The 20,708-nt window shown below is 38.8% G+C and overlaps 1 long non-coding RNA gene across 1 annotated transcript in view; it reads left to right on the top strand.

The window, feature by feature from the left end:
• Window positions 1-20,478, top strand: part of LOC124171667 — a 127,363-nt gene extending 106,885 nt beyond the window's left edge. The window contains exon 3 of the long non-coding RNA XR_006867899.1: window positions 19,637-20,478. This is a non-coding gene — a long non-coding RNA (uncharacterized LOC124171667). The remainder of the gene's footprint in view (window positions 1-19,636) is intronic.
• The last annotated feature ends 230 nt before the right edge of the window (window positions 20,479-20,708 follow it).

Raw genomic sequence — 20,708 nt, 5'->3', positions numbered from 1 at the left:
CCTTCTCTAAACATGTACAATTAAGAAAATAGCATAATATTATTGTCATTGCTCCTTCTGAAGCACGATCTTTCGATTTCTTAAATAAAAAAAATATGGTGAACAACCCTATTACTTGATGCTACTGTTTTTACTTCTTGTAACATAAGTGAGCTGGTAGTTAAGTGGTCGTCACGATTTTTGGAAACACGAATTCTCTCCGCACATATATTTGAGGAATATAGGTAAAACAATGCTATGAGTGTGAAATAAAACAATGCTATGAGTTTGATACGTGCGTAAAATAACTGGCAGTGAACTTGACGCGAACACATTAATATCAATGCCCTTTGAAAAAATTAAATTACTGTGAATTGTTATAGAAGAGGCCAATTTTAATGTAGATCTAAGGTCTTGGTCTTCAGACCTTTCCCATGTCAAAGAACTATGGATCGCTACTCATTGCCTGCCCAGATTTCCTAACGATGATATTTAGTTATGAATTTCGCAGGAGTTTGATTACTGATTACCTGAGCTAAAAGCAACACAGATAATTCAGGATGTTTCAAAGTTAGTTCAATACATTTAACATTACATGAAAATGTAGTATTTAAAAGGTATGCTTCCATTATTGATTGAAAATGCTATCGGCGCATAGAAAAATCAAAATACCATTGACTCTTCAAAACATTTTTCTTTGAAAAAAGAAATAAATCACTAGAAACCCAGTATTACTTAAATGAGAATCAAAATATGTTCCGGAGGGAAGAACTTGGTCTGAGATATTTCTGATTTGTCTTTAAAGAGCTTCGAAACTTAGATGACAAAAACCACTAAGTGCTTTTGAATAATTAACACTTTCTCATTTTCTAACACTAGATATATTTGAATGCCGACCTACATTTGAATTTATAAAAATCATCACCAGGAATATGATAGAACAGAGTCGACACACATGCACGCATGTTCATTCTGTTCATTTCTTCAAATAATCCGTGAGACGTAGGCACCAATTAGTGAATCGAAAAGTGAGTCGGTATTAAATTGCATAAGTAGTAAAAACTTGCTATAATTCTCATAAACGGATTTGTGCGTGGGTGCTTGAGACATTTTTCCTCAGAGCAAATCCCAGAGGTGGGAAAGTAAGCGAGAGCCTACTTGAGTCTTTCCTTTCGTTTTTGTATTTATTTTTTTCATTTACACATGGATTTGTTCTCTCCATGTACACAAGCCATTCCTCTACCAAATGCCTTTACTTGCCCAATGAAGAGTTCGACTCTCAGGAATCTTCATCCTACTATCGCATGGCATTAAAACGTTCGTCAAATAATATGCTCGCCACTAATCTGAATCCTATCTATATACAGCCCTTGAGGTAACTGACTCACTGATGGATACAAATTCCCGACCACTTCCAGAAGTGCTGGAGAGCTGAAATTTGGCACGCGTGCGGGGAATCCAAAATGATGCGGAGGAAAAATCCGAAAACCGGAAGTTTCCGCCACGTGTCGTCGCCAGGACGACAAAATGGCCGAAATCGGGCTTTTTCCGGGGACCGTTTTTCGGTTTTTATTTTACTGCGCGCGAACCGTTCGTGCCACATGGATGTTTAATGCATTTTTTGAAAGCTGATAAACGTGGGCACGTAAATATGTAATTTTGTTAGTTTCATTTCAAGAAAATTGCAGCCAAAATGGCGTCCAAATATTGTTTTTTCGAAAAATATTTCATAACTTCCGCTCCCCTAGTCGTAATTACAGGTGTAGGATATTGAAAATGATTATTATATATGCTCATAACATAGTCTACGAAATGTAGGTACCGTTTTTCTTTCATCGTCCTTGGTTACTGAGAATAAAATTAAAATATTCCGAAAATCACCGAAAATTACGATTTTCAAAAGATTAACACAAGGTTTTGTCAATTTTAACTCAACCGATTTCTTTCAAACTTTGTAGTTACATACAGCTATGCATTGTCTTTCAGAAGACATAAACAGTTTAATAATTTTTTAATGGATTTAACCGCGAAAAAATAAAAATGCCGGGCACTGCTAACATTTTTCAGGGACTGGTTTGCTTTTTATTGTATTACTTTCGAAATATGGATGTCATAGGGCACAATTCTTTTAGACATGACAGTAAATGAATGTGACCATATAGTACCGTCATCTTTTAACCCTCCGAAACCCTCTAAAAAATTAAAATTAGCATATAAGTAGCCTTGTCGGGTACCTTTCGTCACAATTCCGCCGCTTTTCCAATCCTTACCACTCATCGCTACGGAATTGATGTGGACGATTGATGACCGCTGGCAGTAAAAACCTATAAACCCCCGGTAAACCCACAAACACCCCCCCCCAAAAAAATAAAATTTTCAAATAAGTCTACTTTTTCGGTACTTTTCGTGACTATTCCACCGCCCCCAACGACTCATCCCCCCGAAATTTATGTGAATGGATGGTGACCGCCAGGAGTACACACATTTAAACCCCCGGTATCCCCGTGAAATCCCCCCCAAATGTAAAATGTGTCTCCTATTTGGGAACCTCTCGCAAACATTACGCCGCACTACCCGTGCCCTCTGAGCTCTACATCCGGAATATTTGGTGAGGGCGAGCCACCGTAAACCATACGGGAAAAAATACCAGAAAACCCCCGATCACCTCCTGGAACATCGCCGAAAAAATAATTTTAAAGTTGCCTTTCCGAATAGTTTTCGACACAATTTAACCGGTGCCCCTACCACTTATTAAAACCCCCGATAACCCCGTGAAACCTCCCAAAAAATTTCTAATAAATAGCCTCTCTAGGGAAAAGAATCGTAAGACCACTCTTCCGGTCCCCCAGGACTTATCGGCACGGAATTTATGAGAACTATTAGTGACCACTGGTTTAACACAAGTATAAAACCCCCGGTATTCCGTAGGAACCCCCCGAAAAAAAATGAAAAACTTGCCATTAAGTCTTCTTTTATGGGTACTTGTCGCCACTATTAATCCGCATTGCACTACCTTTTACAATCATCGCTACATGATCACTGTGGACTTTTGGTGACCGCATGCATAACACATTAAAATCCCCGAATCCCCCTGGGCACCCCTCTCGGTGGGGAAGACCATTTATAAGGACTAGGCGGAGCAGCCGCGGGGGGCTCCTCAACCCCAAGGCGGCGAAGCCGCCCCACAACGAGGAACTGGCGTAGGCGAGGGGGAGCTTCAGCAACCCCCGGGCGGCGTAGCCGCCCCGATGTTCAAGCGGCGCAACCGCTGTGGACTCCCCCCACCTCTGGGCGGCGAAGCCGCCCCTTAAACGAATGACGGTGAAACAGTTCCGAAATGCCCTCGCCCTCTGGCACACTAAACCCCCAGGCGGCTAAGCCGCCCTTCAGCGAGGAACGGCGAAGCCGTTCCGAGGAATGAGTGGGGCACCTCCCTACCCCCTGGCCGGCGAAACCGGCCCCTAGCCGTGTTGAGATTATTCGAACTTCAAAAGTCTTCGAACGACCACAAATGTAGACGGCGAAGCCGGAACCGGGGTTTTAAGGGGCGGAGCCCCTTAACGAGCGCGCGGAGCGTGCGAGTTTCAAGAAATATCACGTCAAATCTCTCAATCGTCTTTTGAGGTTAATGTTTCCCTTTCCTGACAAGACGGGTCTCTTTCCGGATCTGGAACGCGAGTGGCAGGGTCGCAGAGATAGGGCGCTGCGAGGGCAGTGAAAGGGGCGGCAAATGCCAAGTGATATCTCTGAGACAGACACGTCGCTCGAATATGCACCCGTGCCGAGGACCGAAAACAACGGTGAGGCAACCAACTTCGAGCGATTAATAATTCGAGGCAGCGATCATCCGGCTAGAAAGCGAACTACCCTTCGAGAGACGCCAAGCGAAAAGAATAGGGTCACGACTGATCGCAATTTGTATCAAGCAACCGTTCATCACGTTAAACATTCCAAGGCGCATGGTCGACCGCTTCGGGTTTTATTGGTGCCATTACTCACTCCTCTATGCTTTCTATTCACTTCCGTGGTCACATCAGCTCGCTGCATTCCAATAATGCGGTCTAAACGAAGCGCAATACGCCATCTCAACTATTGGTAACGACATACATATTACTGAGAGGGAATTACCGAAAAATTTACTAAGAGCTCGCTGCATTACTACCGAAACTACACACAACACACGGTCAGTGCAATTGGCAATGAACGAAATATAACATTAAAAAAACATTACAGTGCATAAAATTCGTTCCATCTTAAAGAAAAAATCAGATAAATGTTATATTATTCTACAACGAATAATTTCAATATCATTGCATAGTATATTTTTCATTCGATAGAACAAACCAAAAACAGGACCAAAAAAATTAATTCGGCAAATTAAAAATTGTTATAAAAAACTTAACTACAATTTTAACTCGGAGCCGACCAAAATACGAAGATTGCATACTTTTAAGTTCAACAAACATAGGCATTTAAGGGAAAAAATCTGGAGAGGACCAGTTTCCGATTCGGGATAAATATTGATTGTGAAAATCAATCCAGACAGGAAAATTCTCTGAAAAGATGAAAATGAGGGTTAGAAAACAGGCACCCAACTAAAGTAGGGCCACTAGAGCACGATTGCTTGAGTTCACCAATGCCTCGAGATTGCGTACTACAACTTGGGATGAAAGTTTCCGACGCGAACGAGCGAGTGTCACCCTGAATTAAATTTGGAGAAAACTTCGTAAGACCTATTTGGATTTCGCTATGGGGCAATGCCCTAGCAAAATCCTTATTTTAATATTCATAGCATTTCCCAAGAAGTTAGGCACACATACGGAGATATGTATGGAATGTGATGGCCCAACAACGACAAAAGCATTTCCCTTACCCAACGCGAAGGAAAACGCTGTTTGCACACATTTTCTTCAAATAAAAATCTATTCTCTTGAGTTTAGATTTCCAAACTGACAGGCAAAATGAAAAATATAAAAAGCTACCTCTGGTAAATACGGCAACCATAACATGCAAGAGCCTGCTGCGCTCACTTGGTAGAGATAGCAACGAAAAATCATCACCATAAACAATAGAATTTTCAATATCAATATACAAAACTAATAAAAGGCAAAGAAAACAACTTATCACATGAGGAATTAATTTTGATAAATAATATGAAGCACTACATTTTGCCAATTTAAAAATAATACGAAAATAAAGTTTGCCTTCCTTTTTCGGAGTTAAAGAGTAAACCCTTCGGTTGTGTTGCGGGAATCGCAACATAACCAATAGTTAGTGCGTCTAACAGCAATAACATTGCATTCAGTTAGCATTGAATAAAAAATTAGCAGAGAACAAAGAGAGAGAGAAAAATTAACAACCTTAGAAACACTTGTATATGTTTTTACATGCTTTGCATCACATCGTCACCAAAGAGTAAGAGTAGATGTATTTTGTGCTATAAATTTGCGGCGAAATTATACGTGCATTTTGTAAGGAAGTATTGATACGAAGGCAATACTTCTTTGCACTTTAAAATACATGAAGACAAGCTTATCGTAAGAACCTATTCATTAACTGGCTAAGAGCAGAAATTGATAGAAGAAAACATGTACAATTATTATTTTGGCACATTTACTTCATTGATATTCTATCATAACATTCGTCAACGCATATAAACTCATGACTTGGAATGCTTTGCATGCATCTGCCTTTACCTTTGTCCAGATCATCCGTCAACAGGGCAAACTCGCGGCCAATCGGAGCGCATGGCTCAGTTTCTGTAGTTCAAAAATGGTGCGTTTTCGACCTAAACATCATAGTAATTTTTGTTCCTACTAGTATCAGCTATCCAGAGTTAAAATTTCGTGACATAATTTTTCTCACCCCTGTAAAGGTTTGTCATTCCACCTCCATTCAACTAACGATTACCCTTTGAGATATCAGATTTTGATAAAAATTTCTGTATCGATGCATATTCACCTCAAAATAAATACCCCAAAATCGTCCAGTGAATTTTTTTGCTATAGAAATACATAGTAGGAATATGTTAAGACATATATTTAGAATTAATTTGATTCATCACTCTGCGACATGATTACGACTACAATCTGGAGGAAAGCTAGAAGTATTTATATGATTTAACACACTTTCTCGCAAGACGATTTTGGTGTCATCAGTTTGGGGTGAATCACCCATAGAGACATTTTTATCGACATCCGAGATGCTTTTGGAAAATCATTTGCTGAGTTGAGTTGCAATGACCCAGATATATTTGCATTTTGCACCGGGAAATTGTGCCGTCGGTATAACAAACAACTCTGAACCGTTCTTGCCATAGTTCCAACAAACAATCATGAAATACAGAGAGAATAATAATTTTAGTCACAATAATCAATCATAAAAACTAGAGTAAAAATTCAACACCATACATGAATTTTTTTGACGGGCTGTGTGCGACAGCAAATAGGGGAATATGAAAAAAACAATCATTTTTGTGGCATTTCGTTGTTGCAAAAGTTAAAAATTGCGGTCAGTTTTCAAGAGAAAGTTCGGAGGGTCGTGAAGAGAGGCCAGCGAGGGTGATGGAGTCGAGAAAAGGGTTGCGGATTAGCGATCCTTCCAAGGATAAGCCACGCCCAAATCGGGACTATCAGCGACGAAGCCCCTGATAACCGAAAATGGGTTCAAAGGAGCAGGTCAAATATTGAAGATGACTCATATTAAAGGAAAAAATGTGACCCGATGGCAATACTTCCGATAAAATATCACACCAGCCATATTCACCCAAAGACAGACATTCGGATCGGATCAACATATAGTAACATCATTGAAGGAACATTATTACACGTGTAAGACATGCGACATCGATTATACGTATAAGACATGCGAGATTCTTCAGTGCTTACAGACGATCGGCGTGCAGACCCAGACGCGCTGTCTCTCCCCAGAATGGAGCGATGGTTAACAATTACCACCCATTTGTTTTATTACATTATGCATTATAATTATTAAGATGAAACTCCAGTTATCTGTCTGATTAGCCTCCTAATGCCACAAATGCCACAAACGAAGCTTTGATCGCCGCCAAAAGGGTAGTTTCCTTCATCAAATAAAACGAAAGGTATTGATTGTGATTCGTTACCCACCATTAGTGTATTCATAATATACAAATTATTTGGTTTTAGAAATCCCAGTTTAGACGAATGTTAATGGTCAATTTCAACCTCATTTGAAGAAGATTGGCGCCCATGCGATGCCACTCCACGTGACGTCAAAGGGACCCAGATTCTATACGAGTAGATAGGAGTTTTAAATCGTCTGAGATTACCAATGCATGCATGAGGCACAGAGCTCAGGGAAACATCTCTTAATAATCGCCTATTAAAATTGCCTAAGGTCGGAAAGTTACCTTCGTTTGATAGGGTAATAATAATCCTTATTTAAGCCAAGCGCTACCTATTAGCAGCCTGCATCGTAGCGGCGCTAAAAGCCTCGCCCCAAGGTCACTTCATACGGCGGCAGCGGGAACCAGAAATACGTCACACGGGCTTTTCCCAGAATTCATACTTAGCCGTTGTGCTTTCGCGCGTTTGAAAATTTTCACTTTTCATTTAATGGCGAAAAATAGATATCGTCATTTAAAAATCTAAGAGCGTGAATTGCGTACTGCAGGATTAATAATTTTTCGATTTAGGCAATAAAAAAATAATAGGGAACCACCCTAATGTCACTTCAGTCAAAATACGAAACGAGAGCAATAGAGACACCGAAAAACTCATCGCCACATTTAACTTCCACCGCATACCCAGCAACACTTTATCAGCACTTTAAAATTAATCGGAACATTTAAAAGGTAAGTCTCCGTTCTCACCACAAGCAAGCACCGTTAATTAACTAGAACAGCAAGAGGGATCGAGATGCGAGAAATAAAATATTAATCATACACGCACGATGAAATAAAATTTAAAAAATTGATCAATTTTAAGAACTGACAATCATACCGAAAGATTTTCTACAAAGAGTAGGCTATAAAAACAATGCCTAGTAGCAGATGAGACATGAGAATGTATTTTCCATCCGGAGGGGAGTGAGGATTGGGGAAATCCCTGCCTATGCCCAGCAACTAGGGTTCAATTCATTTATTCGTTCCAAAATATTCTGGTTTCACCATGGAACTTTGAAGCAGAAGGCGTCTCGAAACGGAAAAATTTTATCTGTCAAATCTAGCCCGTATATTCGAGGTAACTTTAATTAAAATATGTTCAATTCCAAGAGAAGGTATGTGTTGCCGGCGCTAGAGGAAAATTTAAATGGGAAGACCCAAAATAGCCAAGTCTAAGACCTAAAGAAATATATCTGTGCAGGAAACTCAATAATGCCACTTCGAGTAATTAAAATAAAGCAGCTGAAAAAAGATCCAAACATATTTTTCCAAGACAATAGTCTGTAACAACTGAATTATATAGGCAAGAAAATGCGACAGTGAAAAAACGTGCCAGAAAATTTTTAGGAGGAACAGAGAGCAAGTGATAAATAACCTTGATACAACTTGATCTCGAGCCCTAAGGACGATACGCTTCAGGCCAGAAATAATGCGGCGACCCACCCTTGGATTCGAAATAACAAAAGATTAAGCGGCCATGCGCCACCGCACGGAAAAGAGCTGACAAGGGGTTGAAGTGCCACTCGATTCGCCCGAGGAAGGGTTGCCCCGAGCTCAGGGAGCCACTCTGCGAGAAATATGTGCGTTCATTATGGACATATGATTGTTGGCAACCCATACTGGCAGTCAACAATCCGATTCTCGTTAACTAAGCCAAGGAGACTTCTAGAATCAGCTCCATGTCGAAGATGCAAAAAGAGCTAGAAATGGAGAACACAATAAGACACACATAAAAATTCCTAATCTATGTTGAAATCGACACCAATCTCGATAAATGTAGGTATTTAATTCCGACCTATCATCCTACGACATCGCTTCTAATTTCACCAGTACATATGTTGTCTCGCTTCCACTTGCTCAAAGGAGGAACTACTGGAGATAAATACTAGTAAAACAAGACGGAAATATTCATGATGAAACAATCAAAATTTTTAATACCCACTGAAATTTTATTTTAAAATAGTACCTTAAGTTAAAATTTCAGTGTACAGAACAAATTTTGATTATTTCATCATGAATGTTCAATACTTCCACCCCAGAGGCCGTCAGTTTTAGGAGGAAATAATACTTTGCACTTCAATATTTTGCATCTTCATGGCTACATGATGAATTCTTCCAAGGGTTTTATGCCGGTTTCATTATTCTATGATGGCTGAAAGTTTGTTGGAGTGCTTTTCCAACAGACTTAGGGCTGAAAAAGGAAAAATTAGTTCACCTTGTCTCTCATTCTTCCAAAATTTATCTAAATACGTAATTCACATTCATTTATCCTAGGGATGGAAGAAAATCCCAAAGAAACATCATTCACCAAGGAAAACGTAAGATAAATCCAATATTCGCAAAAATAATTCAACGGAACTATTCAATGGGAAAGCCTACATTGCCATCTCAGAATCAAATGCATAGTAAAGTTACCTCATGTTACACCAAATATTCTTTTCTATTCTGCAAATCAATAGTTTACAACTTTATCATAGCAACATCCAGAAATGTACACCTAAATCTGTCAGCATAGCTACAGCATTGCCACAAGGTACGTGTCTCCATCAAAGCTCCAACCGATCGACGTTGTTCAACTTTGCACCTGCTTGTGCAATAAATAGGATTCACTTTTACTAATTTTGTTCCCCTTCCAGCTCCCTATTAGCTGGCGATGAAAATAAATTAAATATATACAGACAAGAGACTTTATCTCACACCACCCTTTCTTTACCATCCCCTTTCTTCACCTTCACCTCCTGTCTCTGAAATAGTCCTCGATGCATGCTTCTGCCATACAAAATTTGAATGCAAAATTATCTCACCGAATACCTGGACCAGAACACATCACATTTTCCACTTTTGCTGTTGTTTTACTGCACACATTCTTGTAAGAGTAATTAATTTTACTGGCACCAGATATTTTCCCATTAATTCCCATATTTTTGGTCCTATAACACAACCATAAGATTTTACAAAGTCAATAAACAACACATATAACAAAACACATGCTATTTAAAAAGATGAGAGACATCTGAGTCCTTCTTCTACATTTACAATTGGGAAGGGAGTGATTGGGAAGAGAAAAGACAGGCCCACTTTAGTACATATGAAGGTAAACGAGTGGTTGTATGGCCTTGATGAGTGTGCCCTATTGTATGCCATGAATACTATGGTAAGCATATCAAGGTATTTTAAGGACAAAATCAAAGGGACTAGACAGTGAAAAGATTTTCCGAGTTTTTTGTAATGATGCCAAAATGGTGCACACTTTATGATGCAGATCCATCGCTTGCTGCATGAGCTGAGGGTAGCACGTGAGCAAATAGAGAGATGGCTCATTCTACCTCAATTGAAAAATCTACAAAGGTCTAGAGAGCCTCAATGATACTCATTGCTTCCCATAAGTGTCTATGTTTCAAGGTTGAGATCACTCCTTTTCTTCAGGGTAAACAACCATGATAAAGAATGGTATACACCTCAAAAAATCAGGGAAAATGTCAACCAGCTGAGAAATGCATCCAAATGATAAGTCATTCCGCTCATAAAATAAGCTTCTCCTCATGATGTGACTCACATACAGCACAAAGTGCTCTCACACAATACCGGCATCTATCAAATAAAAGTGTAAGATAATGTGTGCACGCTGATAATATTTAATTTTCATTGTCTATAGCAAAAAATTAAATTCCAATAGAAGAGAAATACATAATTCTAATAGAGAGGCCTATGTCATTCATCATCATTCAATTAACTCAGGCATGTAAAGCATTTAGAAAATTATATGAGCAGAGGAGTTCCTTGCCTTCCACATGGAAAGACTTTCATTCAAAAGCATGGTTCTTAATAAGAAAGACTGCTTACAATTCCAATGTCATTAATCTGAATCAGCATTATCATACTATCTATTATTCACTTGATGTAACTTAAACTATTGAGATGCCTTTTGAATTTTTGAAGTACATTTGGGATGGATTGTAGGAATATGATATGCTTTCATGCTTGGTGAAGATAGTCTTCAGAGATCTACCCAGCGGAATAGTAGAGACCCACCCGATATAATTCATCAATAATGATTTCACTGAAATAATTCAATGGTAAAACGAAAACTTACTGCTAGTATTTATCTGACAAGATTAATTAGGGTAATTGCTGCATAGCATTTGATTGTTTGTTAACATGTTTTTGCATAAATTTTGTTTCCACAGATGCTTTTGGCACACGCATTCTATTGTTCTTTCCTTTTTTTCTGTATCTCTCTACTTCTGTTCTGTGTACTGTTGGGTTGTATTCCCATGTGACTATGCCACTATAGTATTTAAATAAAGTATTTTAAAATTCACCTTACATTTCCCCAATCTTCAATAACCTCAACAGATTATTGGTCCATATGTCATTTTTCGTGTCATTATGACAACAAATGCAAGACTTTTTTATAAAGATGAAAGACTGCAGATAGGGTGCAAAATTTGTCAAAATGAAGCCAGAGAAATACATGTTTGAAATATCTGCGTTTTTAGTTCTTTGCTAACCTGAAGAAAAATATCAGATGTGAATTCAATGCCAAACAGATCACTACAGCACCACTCAACAGGCTTCAGAGCATGGAAGGCTATAACAACTGGAAATTTGCTCTTCAGAGCAAAAAGTTGTGGGATTATGTCACTGAAAATGCCTACAAAAGGAGAGGCTACCAGCCACGCAAGGCAGGAGGACATGGAACTCTTCACTCTCATCTATCTGCATGTTGAGACACACATTTATCCCCATGTGCAGAATGTGAAGACCGTGAAAGAGGCATGGGGCAATTTGACCGAGGTTCGAGCCCAAGGTCGAGCACAAGAAATCAACACATAAGTCTTCTCGATCTCCTCCTTGAGGAAAGTTAATGAAACATTAGACCATGCATCACTTCCATTATGCCACACAGCTCAGAAGATGTCCAATATTGATAAAGCTGTACATGATGACTTACTTATCGCAGTCATGCTTTGTGGGTTGCCTCTCATATAAAACAACTGCAGATGGCCCTAGAGAATTTGGATGCAGTAAAACATAAGAGCAAGACTGCTTCAAGAGGGCATGAAGACCATTGGTGCTGTGAGTGGAGGCATGTCTGCCTTTATCACAAAGGTGGGTCACAACAGCAAAGCCAGTTCATCGTCAGCTAGTTGGCATAGAAGGACTCCAGAAAGAAGTATAAATGCTTCTGGTGCAGGTAGAAAGGGCATTTTACATCTGTATGTCCTTCATCTGGAGGAGGCCAACAGCAGTCTGTAAAACTACAGATCAAACATGGGAAAAAGGTCAGGTGATTGGGGTCTCCTAACTGTATTGCATGGGTCACCATTGGCCCATAATGATTGGCATATAGATTCAGGGGCCTCATCCCACATGACAACACACAAAACCTGAGAGCATGATTTTGACTAAAAGGAAGGGAGGAAATTTTGCTGCATGAGGTTGTTTTCATAGCACAGCCTAAGAGTTTTGTAGCAAAGGGTCATGAGCATTTATTCTGTAAGTTAGACAAGGCCATTTATGGCCTGAAGCAAGCATCATGCTCTTGAAACAAAAAGGCAGATGAGCCTTGTGTTTCTATCGAATGGCTTAATTGCTCTTTTAATTATTGCCTTGTATGTTGATGAGTTTTATGTGTTTCACAACAATAACAAAGAGAAAAGAATTTTTTGAGCAACTTAATTTTAAATTAAAGGATTTGGAGGAAGATAAAAATGGTTTCCGAATGAGGAATAAGAGTGACAAGTAGAGTGGATAAACAACTAGTGATCAAGAGAAGTACATCAAATATGCCCTAGAAAGATTCAAGATGACTGAATTGAACCTGTAATAACTCCCAATAGGGCAAATATGTATGTACTTGGAATTGCATCTAAAGGTGGTAAAATATCTGTTGAAGGGCCTTATCAAAATTTGATTGGCTGTCTTCGTACCTGTCCACTAAACTTCAACCATGCTCATGTGACAAGCATTTTGAGTCAGTTTAATAACAGTTTTTACAGATATTCACTGAAGTCTGGCAAAGCATTTTAATATGTAATAATAAATAACAATTTATTTATTTGCCAGACGACAAGTAATGTACATACATTGTATATGGCACGTCATGAATACAAAATCAAGTTATATACAAAATGGCAGTTTAAATTCAGAGGCAGTTATAAAGATAAATATTCATCAACGGAGTAGAAACATTTGGATAATAAAAAGTTTTTACTCTTAGTTTTGAAAGTCGCCAAACTCATAGGAGCTTTTAGGTTCTTCGGAAGCTTGTTATAAAGCCACAGATAGCTTTCTTAGTACGTACAAATGGGACATGCAAGTCTCCCTGCTGCCTAGTACCCTGGTTATGAATATCCGAGTTTAGCGCAAAGTCCTTAAAGTTTGTTGCAGCTTCTGAAAGTTAACATGACTTATGGTCCGCAATAAAGTAAGAGAATGCTCAGAAAGATTTTGGTATTAGTGGATTCTGACCACGCACCATACATTTCCGACCAAAGGTCATACACCAAGTATTTAATCAAACTGGGTAAGTGCCCTATCTCATGGGAAAGTAGAAAACAAAAGACTGATACTTTATCTTCGACTGAAGGAGAGTATATGTTCTGGACAATGTACTTTAAATGAATGTTATCTAAAAATGTGAGTGAGAAGGGTGATATTGTTGAGTTCTTTAACAAAATGGATAATACTGCGATCACATTTAATGACATCAGAGTGCTTTGAAAATGTCAGAAAATTCAGTGTTTCATAGACACACCTAGCATACTGACATTAAATATCACTTTGTTCTTGTGATGACAAGCTAGGAATAAATTAATTATGTAGATGCCTTCAAAAGAAATACTGGCTGACACATTGACAAAGGGCTGAGTACCTTTGAAAATAATAAATGCTAATATGATATTGGTATGTTTTCAGTTAAAGGGGTAGTGTTGGTGTTTATCGAACAACATTAATTTGGGCCATTACTGCGAAGCATATTTGGTTGTTTACATGGTTTTATACAGCTTTTATTGCCACAATTGTCCCAGGTATGTGTATTCAGTCAGAGTCCTCTGTCATCATCATCATCATTAGTCCTACCTAACCTAAGATTGGTTTGATTGAGACTGACTCTTCAATCCTCTCTCCTATCTGCTAGCCTTTCCATAGCGACGCATTTCCTCTCTTATACATCCTTTCTAACATGTCCTATGTAACTCATTCAGGGCTGTCCTTTGCCCTTCTTCCTTTCCACTTGTCCTTCAACGATTGTCTTCATCAGGCCATCATGCCTCAGAATGTGGCCAATTAACTTGCCCCGTCTTCTGCTTAAGGTTTTTAGGAGGCATCTCTTTTCTCCCACTCTTCTTAGCACTTCCTCAATACTTACACAATCAATCCATTTTATCTTCATCATTCTTCGGTAGCACCACATTTCGAATGCTTCCACTCTTGACTTCTTTGCTGCTGTCAACGTCCAAGCCTCGCTTCCATAGAGAAACATACTCCATATGTAGCATCTGATGAATTGTTTCTTGTATTCTCAGCTGCAAGAAGATTCTTTTTTTTGTAGAAAGCCCTCTTTGCCTGCAATATTCTACTGACTATTTCTTTTTTGCTTTATTGGTAATTCAGCTTCCGAGGTAAGAAAACTCTTTCACCACTTCAAGCTTAAGCTTTCCTAAGTTAATATTCGTGTTAGCCTCCTCTCTTTTGCTGCAGACTAATAAACTTAGTCTTCTCTTTGTTGATTTTCAGTGGATATCTGGCCATTGTCCTTTCCATATTTGTCAAAGTCTTCTTTAAATCCTTCTCTCTCTTGGCTATGAGAGCTGTATCGTCAGCAAATCGTAGCATACTATTATTTCTCCATGGATATTGACACCCAAAGCTTTCTCCTTGATTATATTGATGGCTTTCTCTACATGAACGTTAAAAATTATGGGGAAAGTGCACACCCTTGTCTCAACCATTTTCCTATTCTTGCTCCTGAATCATTGGGTCCACATTTGATTACTGCTACTTGATTTTTAAACAAACTATGAACAACTCTACAATCTTTGTAGAGCACTTCAATTCCTTTCGAATTCTAAACATTGAATTCCATGCCACGTTATCAAATGCCTTCTCTAAATCGACAAATGCTATGAAAGTCTGTTTGTTTTTCTCCATTCTCTACTCTATGAGCATCCTAAGAGCCAAAATTGCTTCTCTTGTGCCCCTGCTTTTCCCAAATCCAAATTGGTCCTCATCCAGGAATTCTTAAGCTCTTCGTTCTATTCTCCTGTAAATGATTCTTGTCAAAATCTTCTATGCATGTGTTGTCAGGCTTATGGTCCTAAAGTCTTCGCACTTCTCTGCTCTCTTCTTTTTGGGTATGGGAATATTCTTCTCAAAGTCACTAGGCAAATCTACTGATGAGTACATATTGCAGATATGTAGTTTTATACAGTTAAGACCTTTTCTCCTGCGTTTTTGATCAGCTCTGCTGTAATGTCATCTATTCCTGAGGCCTTATTCTCTTGCAGGTCTCTCATCGCAGCATCACATTCCGATATTAAGATGCTTGATCCAATGTCATCCTTTCAACATCACTCGCCTCTTCGATAATTTTTTAGCTAAATTTGCCTCCGTTGTATAATTCCTCCAGGTATTCATTCATTCCTTCCATATCTTGGCTTTGTCTTCATTTTCAATTAAAATATATCCATACTTGTCCCTCATGGTATTACATATTGTGCTTGCCTCATTACTTGAAATGGTTCCTCACGATTCCATAGGCTGCTTCCTCTTTCCCTTGTAGGAGGTTATTTTGCAAGTCCTCGCATATGTTCCTCATCCACGCGTCTCTGGCTTTCCTCACTTTGCAGCAAATGTCATTCTTTATGCTCTTGTAACAAGCCTGTCCTTCCTCAGTATTCGTATTCTTATACTTTCTCCATTCTTCATCGAGATCTAGAACTTCATCCATGAGCCATGGCTTTATCTTACCAAATTTTTTCTCCCCAGAACTTCTCTAGTGGCCTCCTGAAGCCCACTTTTGATGTATGTCCATCTATTTTTCAGTCTGATCCAGTCCTATCTTGCTCTCCACTACTTCTTGAAAACACTGTTGATTTTTGGCTCCTTCAGTTTCTCTAATTGCCATGCGTTCTTCGCTGATTTCTTCAATTTCTTAAATTTCAGATGGCATTTCATCATCTCTAGATTATGATCACTGTCGATATCTGCCCCCAGGTAGCTTTTACAGTCCTGTATCTGGTTCCTAAACCTCTGCTTCACTAAAATATAGTCTAGTTGAAACCTTTTGCCTCCAGGCATTTTCCATGTACCTATATCTTCTTCACATGTGGTTCTTAAATAGCGTGTAGGCAACCACTAATTTGTGTTCTGTGCAGAATTCCAGGAGCCTTTCTCCTCTTTCATTTTGATTTCCTAATCTATATTTTCCAGTTATTCTTCCATCCTGACCTTCACCGACAACAGCATTCCAATCTCCAAACACAATAAGGTTTTCTTCACCCCTTACCTGTTTGATTACTTCCCTGATATCATCGTACACGTCTTCAACTTCTATATCCTCATAGTCTGTCGTACGCATGTAAACCTGTACCACTACGGTATCTACCGGCTTAGTCTCTAACTTTACGATAACTATCCTTTCATTTTACTGCAGGAAGCTTTTCACACGCATTACGGCGCTCTTTCTGAGCGTTATTCCAACCTCAGCATTACCGTTTAGGGATCCTTTGTGTATAATCCTATAGCTTCCACTCCAAAAGTCTCCCTCTTCAGGCCACTTAATTTCGCTGATTCCTGGCGCGTCGATATTCAATCTTTCCATTTCCACCTTAAGGTTTTCTAGCTTATTGCCAATACTAAGTGATCTCATGTCCCATGAACCTATCCTCATACCTTTATTGCAATCGACCAATGTACCCTCTCAGGGAGTCCTTGCTCCAAATGGGGGACTAGTTTACCTCCAGAATTTTTTACCTGAGAGAATTTCTTCATGTCAGATAATTTCAAGTTGGAGTAGCTTCGACTCCTCAGGATAATAATGTGGTGGTTTCCCCTTGCCTTCCACATCGCAGTACCTCAGCCGCTAAATTAAATGTTACCACGCCTGCAGTGGAATGAGTGTTGCTGTACTGACCACCATGGTCTCCACCTTCACTCATATGAAGAAGGGCTGCTACCCTCTGCCTGGGTGATGTGAGGCATAATTGTTGACGGCCTACCATCGCCAAGTCATGGCATCTTCACAGGTTTAATGAATCATTTCAGATGGCCTATCTTACCAGAGCATAGACCCATACCACCTTGGAATGCTGCCTTTTTTGTCCAGGACTGCTTATTCTACAAGTAAACTCGCTCATATTGCAGCTAACCTCTATATCTAGAGGTTGACCCACCATCCGCAACCCGGTGGCTTAAAGCTCAGCCACGAAAGAGTCCTCTGTATTGCCGATAATACACAATATAACCTACAGTAACCCTATGCAGGATTAGTGTAGAGAATTGCCTTCCAAAAGACTCTGTGATCCGTTTTTCTTTCATTTTTTATGTATCTCTCTACTTCCAGTCTGATGCACTGCTGTGTTGTATACATGTATTACTATTTCACTGTGCCACCATAGAAATTAAATGAATTTTCTTAAAATCAATTTTTCCTTTCCCAATCCTGAAATAACCTCAACACTTTCTGAGACTGATGGGCAAATAGAAATGAGTAACATAATAAATATTTTATAATTTTCAATGCTTTAAAAAATTTTGATATTTAATTAAAGCCATCATTTCTCCTAATCTGATATTTAAAAAGGACAGCATACATGTAAATATATTCACACATTTGTACTACAACTCATGAATGATGTGCTTAAAAAAATAAGTTGCTACCAATCTCATGGCGATTAATATATTAATTTCAAAGTATTGTGAGCCACCCCCTTCCTGAGTGAAATTATGTTTACCACATACTTTTTAGAATAGATACTATGAATACACTTTAGTATGGACTACATAGTAGTATATATAGTATAGACTATAGCATATTCACTTTTCCCTTCCATTTTGTGACACTGCTAAAGTAAGTGATGTATATCACTGATTGCCTCTCTTTTCCCTTCTACCCTGAGTCTCTGCCTTTTATTCTGATCACCAATTTCTTAAGTTTACAGAATTTTATACACCTTGACTTAAAAAAAACATCACCAATTAATCTGAAAATTCTAATGGCATCCTCCACCATGGTACCAATTGGCCTCTTTTCAAAGACATGCATTGATAGCTTCAACTAAGTTAACGCAAAGTTATTTTTACCAAAATGCATATTTTTTTGACATAGCACCATTAATGAAAATTTTGCTTCGTCAGTATTCACTTTAGCATTAAACAACTATGAAATACAATTTCTATGCAAAACTTCTAGCTGCTGAAATATGCAGTGAAAATCTAATAACTATGATCCTTAAATATTTCTACGAATATAGTCCCCCCCCCAATTTTGAGAGCTCAATTTCAGGAAACTTTTTTTAAAAATTCATTTGAATATAGTCACCCCTTTACTTTTACCATGAGCATTTTTGGAAAAAAAAGGGGCGACTATATTCAGATAAATACAGCATCGACTAAACACCCCAGGCCAATGGGGGGTCCTCTTTTGAAGGCTCAAAGAGGGGGGTTGTAACCTAAACACCCCCCCCTCCATGACTATGCCACAGATGACAGTGCTCTTTAAATTTTCTGTACTTCTAGAAATAACAAAAATAGCAGTCTCATTCAGTAACAATTTTTAGTGCTAATACCATTATTTATCAATTCGTTCTTCCCAGGAGCATGCACTCATAAGATTTCATTCTTGCAGTTCTCGTTCATGTCCTACATGGAGAAGTTCTTGAGAAACTAGCACCCTCAAGCGTGACTTTAAATGCCCTTGGTCCTTCTCTCAGCATGTGTGACGCACTGTCTGCATCCTCCAAACATCATGCCTCAAGCAGGCCCAACACACCATCTGTGTCTGAATGTTTCATTAAGAATTCCTATCTATTAAGCTTCCGTACAAGCACTATTAGTGAGTATATATGTTTGTGAGACACATCTGACTGCTTATGTTCTGTGCCTCTTTGCTGTCTCTGTTTGCTTGCTTGTACTTTTTAGAATATTTTTTTCGGGTGATGCTAGGAAAGAGATTCCTCTAGGAGCAGCATCTGGTGGATGCTAATGAAAGATATCCTTCCACTCAAGCTCTGGCTTGTATTCTTTCTTCATGATTGTTGGGGATGCTGAATGCTATCCTCTGTGGTTTATTATCATCTGCTTTTCTGCCTCATTGTTCCCAGTCTCTTTCATTGAGGCAATGATAGTGAAAACAGGGACTGTCCAGGCATTGTCGCTCAATGCTTCTCGGAACTTCAAAGACCAGCCAGAATATATTGTCTTATTTATAATGTTTAAAGCTTAGGGTTGGAGTTTTCTCGCCCCTAAGTTGGATTTAGTTTATCTTTTAATTTTTTTCTGCTTTAGGTCCACTCCATATCTGTGCCTCTCTTTAGTTAACCATGGCTTCTAGCCCACATGCATGGTGCGAAGAGCAAGAGCTTAACAGTCTGGAAGAAGAGAGTGCAGAATGCTCAGATACCACTTCGTAGGTTTCTTTGGTATACTTCCTGGATTCCAGTTCTGAAGAGAGTGAAGATCCTTCTCATTTTTTTGTAAATTTTCAAGATAAATTGGCTAGAGATTGACAGTGCTGACCCTTCTCCACCATTTGTGTGTGATTTAGTTGGAAAGCAAATGTTGCCTGTTCCGTGTATCGATGATCCCTTAGCATATTTTGAATTATTTTTTGATGATTGAAATAATGTCAACTATAGTGACTGAGACAAAATGCTATGCAGCAAAGTTTCTTGCTCGTGAGAATGAGAAAATTAAGAAGCAAAATAAATCACACTTCCAAAAGTGGGTTCCCACAATGCAGGGGAAAATAAGGGTGTATCTAGGTTTACTGATGTTGATGGGAATTATTCAGAAACCAAGTCACAGAATGTATTTGAGCAGAAAGCATCTATTAGATACTCCATTTTTTCCCAGTGCAATGAGCGAGCAAATATTTCATTGCTCACCAACTTCTTCTATTTTGTAGATAATACTGAAGAGGAAGTAGTAAAAAAAGGATCCAAAACAGCATAAAATTTTGCAAGTTAGCGAGCATTTGAAAAATGAGTTCAAAACAGTGTGTAATGAAATCCGTGTAGATGAATCATTGTTACTGGGGAAAGGTAGACTGTTGTGGAAACAGTATATTCCCATGAAAGCTTCCCCATTTAGAATAAAAATGTATGAACTTGGTGACTCCACAGAGTATCTATGGCATTTTATTATTTACTGTGCTTCAGGGACAAAATTTGGCTGTGAAATCACAAAGGACCTAAATCTTTTTTCAGCAAAAGTTGTTCTAAGTTTGCATGAGAAACTATTAGGTTCGGGTAGCAGTGTTTACATGGGCAATTTTTACAGCACTTCGCACCTTTTCCAGAGATTAGTTCAGAGGACAACAGATGCTGTTGGAACAGTGAAAATCACACGTGAAGATATG

Source organism: Ischnura elegans, chromosome X, assembly GCF_921293095.1.
Source record: "Ischnura elegans chromosome X, ioIscEleg1.1, whole genome shotgun sequence".
NCBI lineage: Eukaryota > Metazoa > Arthropoda > Insecta > Odonata > Coenagrionidae > Ischnura > Ischnura elegans.
The sequence above is the reverse complement of the archived record's forward strand: the minus strand, read 5'-3'. Positions and strand labels throughout refer to the sequence as shown.